Source organism: Triticum dicoccoides, chromosome 4A (assembly GCF_002162155.2).
Source record: "Triticum dicoccoides isolate Atlit2015 ecotype Zavitan chromosome 4A, WEW_v2.0, whole genome shotgun sequence".
Lineage (NCBI taxonomy): Eukaryota > Viridiplantae > Streptophyta > Magnoliopsida > Poales > Poaceae > Triticum > Triticum dicoccoides.
Window position 1 is genome coordinate 396,404,970 of NC_041386.1, and position 9,998 is coordinate 396,414,967.

Below are 9,998 nucleotides of genomic sequence, written 5' to 3' on the forward strand. Positions count from 1 at the left end.
TCCTTCCTCATAATGCGGTTATAGTTGTTAGTTTAGGTAGGCCGCATATATAGCAGCCCCCGAGATTCTGCCACGATCTTCGAAGAGACCTATAGAGGATCAAATTTGGTAGGTCAATTAACAATGTCGACATTTTTTATGTTAACGCAGGCATCATCCGTGGCGGCGGCTGCTAATGCCGCGGCGTTAGAGGAGATGGATCAGAAGCTCAAGCTTTAGGATCAAGAGCTGGACCTTGTCAACAAACGACTTGGCGAGGCGCAAGGTAAGCTATGTAAAAAGATGTGTATTTGCTGGATAGGGACTGGCGGGACGATTTATTGATCCTTTATCTTGATGTTCTTGCAGCTGCTGCCATTGAGGTCGAGGGCTTAAAGGAGGCACTAAAGAAAGCTGAGGCTAAGGTGGTCGCGAAGAGGACAGCCGCTGAGAGGGCGGTGTCCGAGCTTGAGCAGGCCCAGCGTGCTGCTAAGCAGCATGACTCTTGGGTAACCGAGGTCCAAGGGGAGCTCCAGGATGTCGCTGGGAAGCTTAAGGCCCTTGAGAAGGGGCTGGAGGAGTAGTCCTCTTGTCTGTCCAAGGCGGATAAAGAGCTGCAGGAGGAGAGGAGTGATGCCCGAGGTGTCCGAGACGAGCTTCGGCAAGTCGCGCAAATTGCCAGTGTTAAGAAATATTTACTTCAGAGTGTGTTCAGAGGCAACAGATTTGCCCTGTTGACGAGGGTCTAGCGCTCGGCATGCGTCTTTGCCAAACTCCCGAAGAATGCGCAGCCGTGGCGAGGTACTAAGCCACCCGCGAGGAGGACTCCACGCAGCGGTTCTTTTGGTCATAGTTTCCGGACTTTGAGCGTCCTCCCCTCCTCAGCGATCAAATGAAGCAGCTTATGGAGATGCATCAGATGTCCGAGCTAGCCTTGAAGGACCTCTGTGTCAGCCACAAGCCCATTCCGGACACCTACTTCGGCCTTATGTAGAGGCTGCTGGGGGTGCTGCTCCGAATTGACGCCGTGAAGCGGTCGGCGTGCCTTGAGGGGGCGAAGCTCGCGTTTGCAAAGACCATGGTCCATTGGCCAAGGATCAATCCAATGGATATGAACACTGGTCCTCCGACCCAGGGGAAGGAGCATCTCCGCTCCGAACACTAATTCACACAGGTGATGTCTGGAGCACGGACAATAGAGGGCCAGTGTTCGAAAAATGTAATTCTTGAGTAATTGTAGCAAGTTTGTACGAAGTGGGATTTATGCTTTATTATGTGCCCGACGAACTTATTTGATATTGTAGTGATTAAATTTTGACTCCTCTGTGTTCATATCTTTAGTTCTGAAAGCTACCAGTCGTCGTCTTCACCTCCTAAGTGAATAGCATGTAGGGTGTTTTGTTTCCGCAATGTTACCCTTAGCCAACGTCTTGGTGACCAGAGGTGGTAGTGCGGGAACAAAACCAGGCAATCAGACTATTCGGTTTTACTGCTTTCACTTAGCCTTTGGAGCTTGACGGTGGGGACTAAGGATTAGCCCCTAGTGTGTTTGTGATGTACTTGGGTTGAAGCCTGCCATTTCCAATCACGTGGTTTGTGTAAGACGAACCCTTCGTGTGACATGGCGAAATCGCTAATGATTTTTATAGTCAAACCTTGTCATTGGATCACGGCTCCCTTCGCGCTTACTATGACAGTCAGTTTTCAGCTCTCTCCACCTGAGGTACTCGAACGTGCGGAACATGAGAGGCAACCATAGGAGCCGGGCAACTCAACTATTGGCCCAAGACATAGTTCGGAACGGATGCATATAATGCAATATCCGAGACGTCGGACACCTAGCGGGAAGCGGTGCCAGACTTGAAGATATTGAGCTGATAAATAAATCAAAATCTTGACCAATTAATATATTTTCATGCCTGGCTGTTCGAAGAGAGAGGAGATAATTGGAAAGGATGTCAACAAGTCGCAGGATGCGGATATCCAAACACCATAAATGGCATTTTCATTATTTCTCGTACGCTCAGCACTTCTAATCGTACAATTCGAACTGCGAAGGTAGTACTTGTAAGATGAAAAGAACAAAAGAAAATGTATAGAGGAAAGGTTGACACATATCCTTGACGCACGAGTTCAAGCCTTCACTGTGCCCTGTTGCACGTCTGCGCCTTTGCTTCTGATAGGAGAGGATTGGGACCTTCGATGATACTTTTGATGGGCAAGGACCCTGCCGATGGAGCTTTAAGTTTTGGGGTGTATGGAATTGGTCCCTAGGTCGTCCGAAGACGAGGCGATTCCGAAGTACGGTTTAACCAAACAGGTACTTCGTGTTAATGTATGCTGCCCATGGTATTTTGACTACGAAGTTGTGCTGACAAGGCACATAGAGCGTGAAGAATGTGGGAGGGTTGTGGGGCATGTATCCCTATTTGCGGCGAACGCATGCGGGTTCCCATGACGGGGAATGCGTTCGAACCCATTTACTATTGTCACCGGCCCTTACAGCGGGTCGGCATCTGGACCTGTACGGGCCGGTGTGGTCTTCGACAAATAGGGCCGCAGTGTGCTCTTCGGTTCGAAGTGACTGTTCTATGTTGTCGTTGATAGTGATGACGCCCGAAGGACCAGACATCCTCAACTTGAGGTAGGCATAATGTGGAACGACATTGAATTTGGCGAACGTTGTTCGACCGAGGAGGGCGTGATAGCCGCTGTGAGAAGGTGCAATATCGAAGATGAAGTCCTCGCTTCGGAAATTATCTGGAGATCTGAACACTACTTCTAGTGTCTCGGTGCCTGTGCAGCATGATGAAGCTATGTACCTAGGATAGGGGCATGGACCTGTCCTAAGTACCCTACCCAAGGACATCCCTAGAAGAAGTCACCTTTCAATCGACTTGGAGGTATCCCACTCGACAGATTCAAGACACTCGACCACGAAGCAATCACTCGACCAAATTCCAACCACTCGACTGCCAGGAGATCTAAAGTCACCCTGCACGCAAACGGTCAGTCATTAAGTAGCTTTTATGGTCATCATAGCACTTTATTAGGGGCGTTACCAGTAACCCCCAATCTTAATGTACTTTAAACCTTGCATTACTGAGGGCTGGAGGGGCCTGGCGAACTCTATATAAGCCAACCCCTCCTCAGTATCACTGGGTTGGCACCCCTGTTATTCATACACACATAATTCAGTCGACCGCCTCCGGGCACCGAGACGTAGGGCTGTTACTTCCTCCGAGAAGGGCCTGAACTCGTAATACTCGTGTGCTTACAACTCCTCCATAGCTAAGATCTAGCCTCTCCATACATACCCCCTACATCACTGTCAGAGTTAGAACCACGACAGTTGGCGCCCACCTTGGGGCTAGGAGTCTTAGCACCTAGTTTGAGAAGATGCGATTTTTTCCGATCTCCTTGATCATGGTTTCGGGCGGAGCTTTGGTGGAGGGCCGCGAGATCCGTCTCGGCATGCTCACGTTCATCGCCGACGACTCCGCTTGGCTTCAGGAGGCTCCACTCGACGTCGACGCGCTCCCCGTCCGCGGGGTGACGCACTTTCGCGCTTGTGTCCGTGGTGTCCTCCTGCGGCAGCCATCTACCCAGTATCGGTCGGCTCCCGTGGCATCTCCTCGCCCTATTTCTCGACGGCGCAAGCACTCCGGTCGGTCGAGGCTTTAGAGGTCGGTGAGGCATGCGGTGGCCCGCCAGTCGGCCACCCCACAAGTTGCGGCAATCGAGCCCGACGAATCCCTCTACGGCCTGTTCGACCTGTCGACTGGCTCCGCAGAGACCGCATCCGAATGCGACATCAGTGACCCAGCTGCAGAGGTTCTGGTGATCGATGGGCCACATAGTCCTCCCGGTTTCCCCCGCGCCGATGGAGGCGCGGATGGGGGCGACCCATCGTGTCCTCACGAGGAGTATCTCCCCGAGCCTCTCACGTCGTTGTAGTGGGAGGAGCTTCGCCGCCGGAACATGGATGCACTCCACACTCCTATCGTTGGAGAAACCCCCGAGGCCCGAGCCTTGGAGGACGCGCGCTTGGCTAACTTGGCCGAGCGCACTCGACTGGAGAATCTCCAGCGAATACTCGACGAGCGAGCGCGTCAACGGGCTCCAGAATCCAGTCGACGTCAACTCTTTCCGCTCCCGCAGGTATATCGTACTCCGATTCAGAATTTGGCGGCTGCGGCCCGTATAGCAGAGTCGATTCAGCCCTCCCAGTCAGAGGCTGGCAGAGGCTTGTTGCAAATCAGAGCGTTGCTCCGGGTAGCGGGAGACCAGAATTCCGCTGTTTCTCAGTCGCGGAACAGGATCCACAGTCGATCTGTTGCAGTGGATACAGTCCAGTCGGCTCACAGCCCAAGATCGCCTCCGAGGCGTGAGGGACGTGGAGACCGGCGTGATCAGTACAGAAGGAATGAGCAGTATGATCACCGATTCGATCATGATGATCGACATCGAGTGCCAACCCCTCCCCCGAGGAGTGGATCATATGTGCCTCGACAGCAGGTTGACAGACGCCCTCATAGTGTTGGGCGGAGAATTCCAGTCGACCCCAGGGAACCAGGCTTTGATGCGAGATCCATTCTCGTTCAAGGTTTAGTCGACAGGAATAGAGCTCACCGAGAAGGCCACGACAGAGATGCGCCTACCAATAGCAGAGTACATGTTTCAGGGCCGGAGTGTTTCAGTCGAGCCATCAGAGCCGCTGTAATTCCTCCCAACTTCAGGTTGGCGACTAGAGTTAGTAAGTTCACCGGTGAGTCCAAGCCCAATACTTGGCTTGAAGATTACCGAGTGGCTGTCCAGATTGGCGGTGGGAACGATGAGGTAGCCATGAAGCACCTGCCTCTCATGTTAGAAGGCTCGGCCAGAGCGTGGCTGAATCAGTTAGCACCCAACAGCATTTACACTTGGGAGGATCTCTCCCGAGTGTTTGTCACCACATTTGAAGGAACATGCAAGCGACCTACAGGCCTTACGGAATTGCGGTCTTGCGTGCAGAAACCGAATGAAACTCTGAGGGATTACATCCAGAGGTGGATCACATTGCATCACATAGTTGAAAATGTACCAGATCATCAAGCAGTTTGTGCCTTTAAAGAAGGCGTTAAGTACAGAGAATTGAATGTGAAGTTCGGTCGAACCGGAGAGATGTCTCTGAATCGGATGATGGAGATTGCCACCAAATACGCTAATGGTGAAGATGAGGATCGACTCCGGAGTGGCAAGCATAAAGCAGTCGCCCAGGAAACCGGAGGAAATTCCAGTCGGAAACAGAAGCTGAAAGCCGAGCCAGCCGCTCCTGAGGAGGCCCTGGCCGTAACCCAGGGAAAATTTAAGGGAAAACCCAAAGGACCTTGGAACCCCAAGAAAGTTAAAGACCAAGATGGAAATGATGTTTTGGATCTACCGCGTCACATCCACACCAAGAAAGATGAAGAGGGTAAACTCATTTACCCAAAGCATACCACTCAACAGTGTCGGCTTCTGATCCAGCTGTTTCAGGGCAAGCAGTCCAAAGATAAGGAAAAAGAGTCGGACAAAGTTGAGGACAAGGAAGATAGTGACGATGGGTACCCCCAGGTCAATTCCACCCTGATGATCTTTGCCGATGTTGAGAGCAAAAGTCGACTGAAGGTTATTAACCGTGAGGTTATTAACACCCAATTATCACCCTACGCACATTGCCACCCCTGGGAGGCAAGCTCTGGTGGTCGACCCAGTTGTCGAAGGCACTCGACTGACCAAAGTCCTGATGGATGGAGGCAGCGGTTTGAACATACTATATGCAGAAACATTGAAAGGGATGGGCATTCCGATGTCCAGGCTCAGCACCAGTAACATGAGTTTCCATGGAGTCATTCCTCGGAAGAAAGCCGAGTCACTCGGCCAAATTGCTCTTGATGTGGTTTTCGGTGATTCCAAGAATTACCGCAAGGAAAAGTTGACATTCGAAGTTGTGGATTTCCAAAGTGCTTATCATGCTATTTTGGGCAGGCCAGCTTATGCACGCTTCATGGCTCGACCATGTTATGTGTATCTCAAATTGAAGATGCCTGGTCCCAAAGGTGTGATCACTGTTACAGGCAATCGGAAGAAAGCAGAAGAGTGTTTTCAGAAAGGCTCAAAGATTGCTGACACTCAGATGGCGGTGGTCGAGCTGCAAGAGTACCAGAAGACTGCAGATCCGAGTGAGTTGCTACGAGCTAAGAAGCCTGCTTCAGAATCAGCTTTTCAGTCGTCCGGTGAAACGAAGGCAGTTCACATTCACCCGACCGATCCAAATGCTGCTCCGACTCACATCTCAATGACGGTCGACTCCAAATAGGAAGAAGCGCTCATCCAGTTCCTCCATGAGAACTGGGACATCTTCGCATGGAAGCCTGCTGACATGCCTGGAGTTCCCAGGGGGCTGGCTGAGCACCGTCTACGAGTCGACCCAAAATTTAAACCTGTGAAGGAACATCTTCGACGGTCCGTCGTCCAGAAGAGGAAGGCCATTGGCGAGGAGGTGGCTCGGCTCTTAGCAGCGGAGTTCATCCGAGAAATTTACCACTCCGAGTGGCTCGCCAATGTTGTCATGGTCCCCAAGAAGGACAAGTCACTTCGCATGTGCATTGATTTCAAGCATATCAATCGGGCCTACCCGAAAGATCATTTTCCTCTCCCTTGCATCGAACAGATAGTCGACTCGACTGCGGGATGTGAGCGTTTGTCTTTCCTAGACGCCTATTCCGGGTACCATCAGATCCGTCTGTACGGGCCCGACGAGATCAAAACAGCTTTCATCACTCCATTCGGGTGCTTTTGTTATGTCACCATGCCGTTCGGCCTCAAGAATGCCGGAGCCACGTTCATGAGGATGATTCAGAAGTGTTTGCTCACTCAAATCAGTCGGAATGTGGAGGCATACATGGATGATATTGTGGTCAAGTCACGGAAGGGTTCCGACCTGCTGACTGACCTTGCTGAAACCTTTGCCAACCTCAGGAGGTATGATATCAAGCTCAATCCGTCAAAGTGCACGTTCGGAGTTCCAGGTGGGAAGTTACTCGGTTTTCTCGTTTCCGAATGGGGAATCGATGCCAATCCTGAAAAAATTGGTACTATACTCCGGATGAAATGTCCTGTGCGTGTGCATGATGTCCAGAAGCTTACAGGATGCTTGGCCACTTTAAGTCAATTCATCTCTCGCCTCGATGAAAAGGAATTGCCTCTTTACCGATTGATGAAGAAGTCTGACAAGTTCGAGTGGACTCCAGAAGCTGATGCAGTGTTTACAGAGCTCAAAGCTCCGCTCTCCACCCAACCGGTGCTTGCTGCCCCAATCAGCAAGGAGCCTTTGCTGATTTACATTGCAGCCACAGGACAAGTTGTCAGTACAGTACTTACGGTCGAGCGGGAAGAAGAAGGAAAGGCCTTCAAAGTTCAGCGCCCAGTATATTATGTTTCTGAAGTTTTGACTCCTTCAAAGCAAAGATATCCTCATTACCAGAAGCTTGTATATGGGATTTATATGACCATGAAGAAGGTTGCACATTACTTCTCTGATCATTCCATTACAGTCGTCAGTGACGCTCCACTATCAGAGATTTTGCACAAAGAGATGCAACTGGTCGAGTAGCCAAATGGGCGATTGAACTTCTTCCACTAGATATCAAGTTTGAGGCAAAGAAAGCTATCAAGTCCCAAGCAATTGCAGATTTCGTCGCCGAGTGGATCGAACAACAACTTCGGACTCAAGTTCACTCGGAGCACTGGACCATGTTCTTTGATGGATCTAAGATGCTGAATGGTTCCGGTGCTGGGGTAGTATTGGTTTCCCCCTGAGGAGATAAGCTCAGATATGTTCTCCAGATTCACTTCGATTCCTCCAATAACGAAGCAGAATATGAAGCACTTTTGTATGGGTTGAGCATGGCCATTTCACTCGGCGTCCGTCCCCTCATGGTCTATGGCGACTCAGATTTGGTGGTTAATCAGGTGATGAAAGAATGGGACGTCAGAAGTCCAGCTATGGCTGGTTATTGCAATGCAGTGAGAAAGTTAGAGAAGAAATTCGAGGGGTTAGAGCTTCATCACATCCCCCGACTGAAAAATCAAGCGGCTGATGATTTGGCAAAGATAGGCTCCAAGAGAGAAGCCATCCCCAGCAATGTGTTTTTGGAACACATCCACTCGCCATCAGTCCAAGAAGATCCTTTTACAGATGAAGCCCCACAGCCAAAGAGTGCCACAGATCCGACTGAAGTTGAAATTCCGGCAGTGGTCGACCTAATCATGGAAGTTTTGGCAATCACCCCTGACTGGACGATACCGTACATCGCGTATATCCTGAGAAAGGAACTCCTGGAGGACGAAGAAGAGGCTCGACAGATCGTTCGTCGATCCAAGGCCTTTACAGTCATAAAGGGACAGTTGTATAGAGAAAGCGCGGCTGGAGTCGGTCAGAAGTGTATAACACCAGAAGAAGGTCAGATAATCCTTGATGATATCCACTCGGGGACCTGTGGTCATCATGCGTCCTCTCGGACCATTGTGGCTAAAGCATACCGAGCGGGATTTTACTGGCCAAGAGCGAATGAAATGGCAAAAGAGATAGTCGACAAGTGTGAAGGGTTCCAGTTCTACTCCAACATGTCGCACAAGCCTGCATCAGCCTTGAAGACCATTCCACTCGTCTGGCCCTTCACTGTTTGGGGACTGGACATGGTTGGCCCATTGAGAATGGGCAGGAGCGGTTTCACACATGTGCTTGTGGCAGTCGACAAGTTTACCAAATGGATTGAAGCTAAGCCTATCAAGAATCTTGATGCTTGCACTGCTATCAGTTTTGTGAGAGAGTTAACACTCAGATATGGAGTCCCGCATAGCATCATCACCGACAATGGGTCAAACTTTGATTCAGACAAGTTCAGAGCTTTTTGCGCCTCTCAAGGCACACGAGTCGACTACGCATCGGTCGCCCACCCCCAGTCGAATGGACAAGCAGAAAGGGCAAATGGTCTGATTCTCAAAGGACTAAAGCCTCGGCTGATGCGTGATCTCAAGCACGCAGCAGACGCTTGGGTCGACGAGCTTCCATCAGTTCTGTGGGGATTGAGGACCACCCCGAATCGGTCGACTGGAAGAACTCCGTTCTTTCCGGTTTACGGAGCGGAAGCAGTCCTGCCGAGTGATCTACTTCACAATGCACCCAGAGTCGAGCTTTATACCGAAGATGAAGTAGAACAAGCCCGGCAAGACGCAGTCGACCTCCTGGGAGAAGAAAGAGAAATGGCTATGATTCGATCGACCATTTATCAGCAAGACTTGTGTCGATTCCATGCCAGAAATGTGAAGAGTCGAGCCTTCCAAGAAGGAGATTTGGTCCTCCAAGTGGATCAACAGAAACCACACAAGCTTGCTCCTACTTGGGAAGGTCCCTTCATCGTCACCAGAGTCCTCCACAATGGAGCGTGTCACCTTTACAATGTAGATCGCCAAATCAATGAGCCACGAGCTTGGAATGCAGAACTGCTCCGCCCCTTTCACACTTGAATTCTCACTCGGATGAGATGTAATAAGAAAAACTTTTGTAGTCTATTTATCAAAGACAAGAGTGTTACAAATTTTCCTATAATTGTTGTTGCTTTTGTTTGCATGTGAAATTCCCTAGTGGGTGGCTTAGCTGCGAATTCGTTTCGCCTAAGTTTGTAAAAAAAATCCTACCGAGTGGTGAGCCAGACTCCCACTCAGAGGCTTAGTTGCAGCTCAGTGCTCGCCTATGTGTTTAAAAATCCTACCGAGTGGCGAGCCAGACTCCCACTCGGAGGCTTAGCTGCAGCCCAGTGCTCGCCTAAGTGTTTAAAAATCCTACTGAGTGGTGAGCCAGACTCCCACTCGGAGGCTTAGCTGCAGCCCAATGCTCGCCTAAGTGTTTAAAAATCCTACCGAGTGGAGAGCAAACCTCCCACTTGGAGGCTTAGCTGCAGCCCAGTGCTCGCCTAAGTGTTTAAAAATCATAC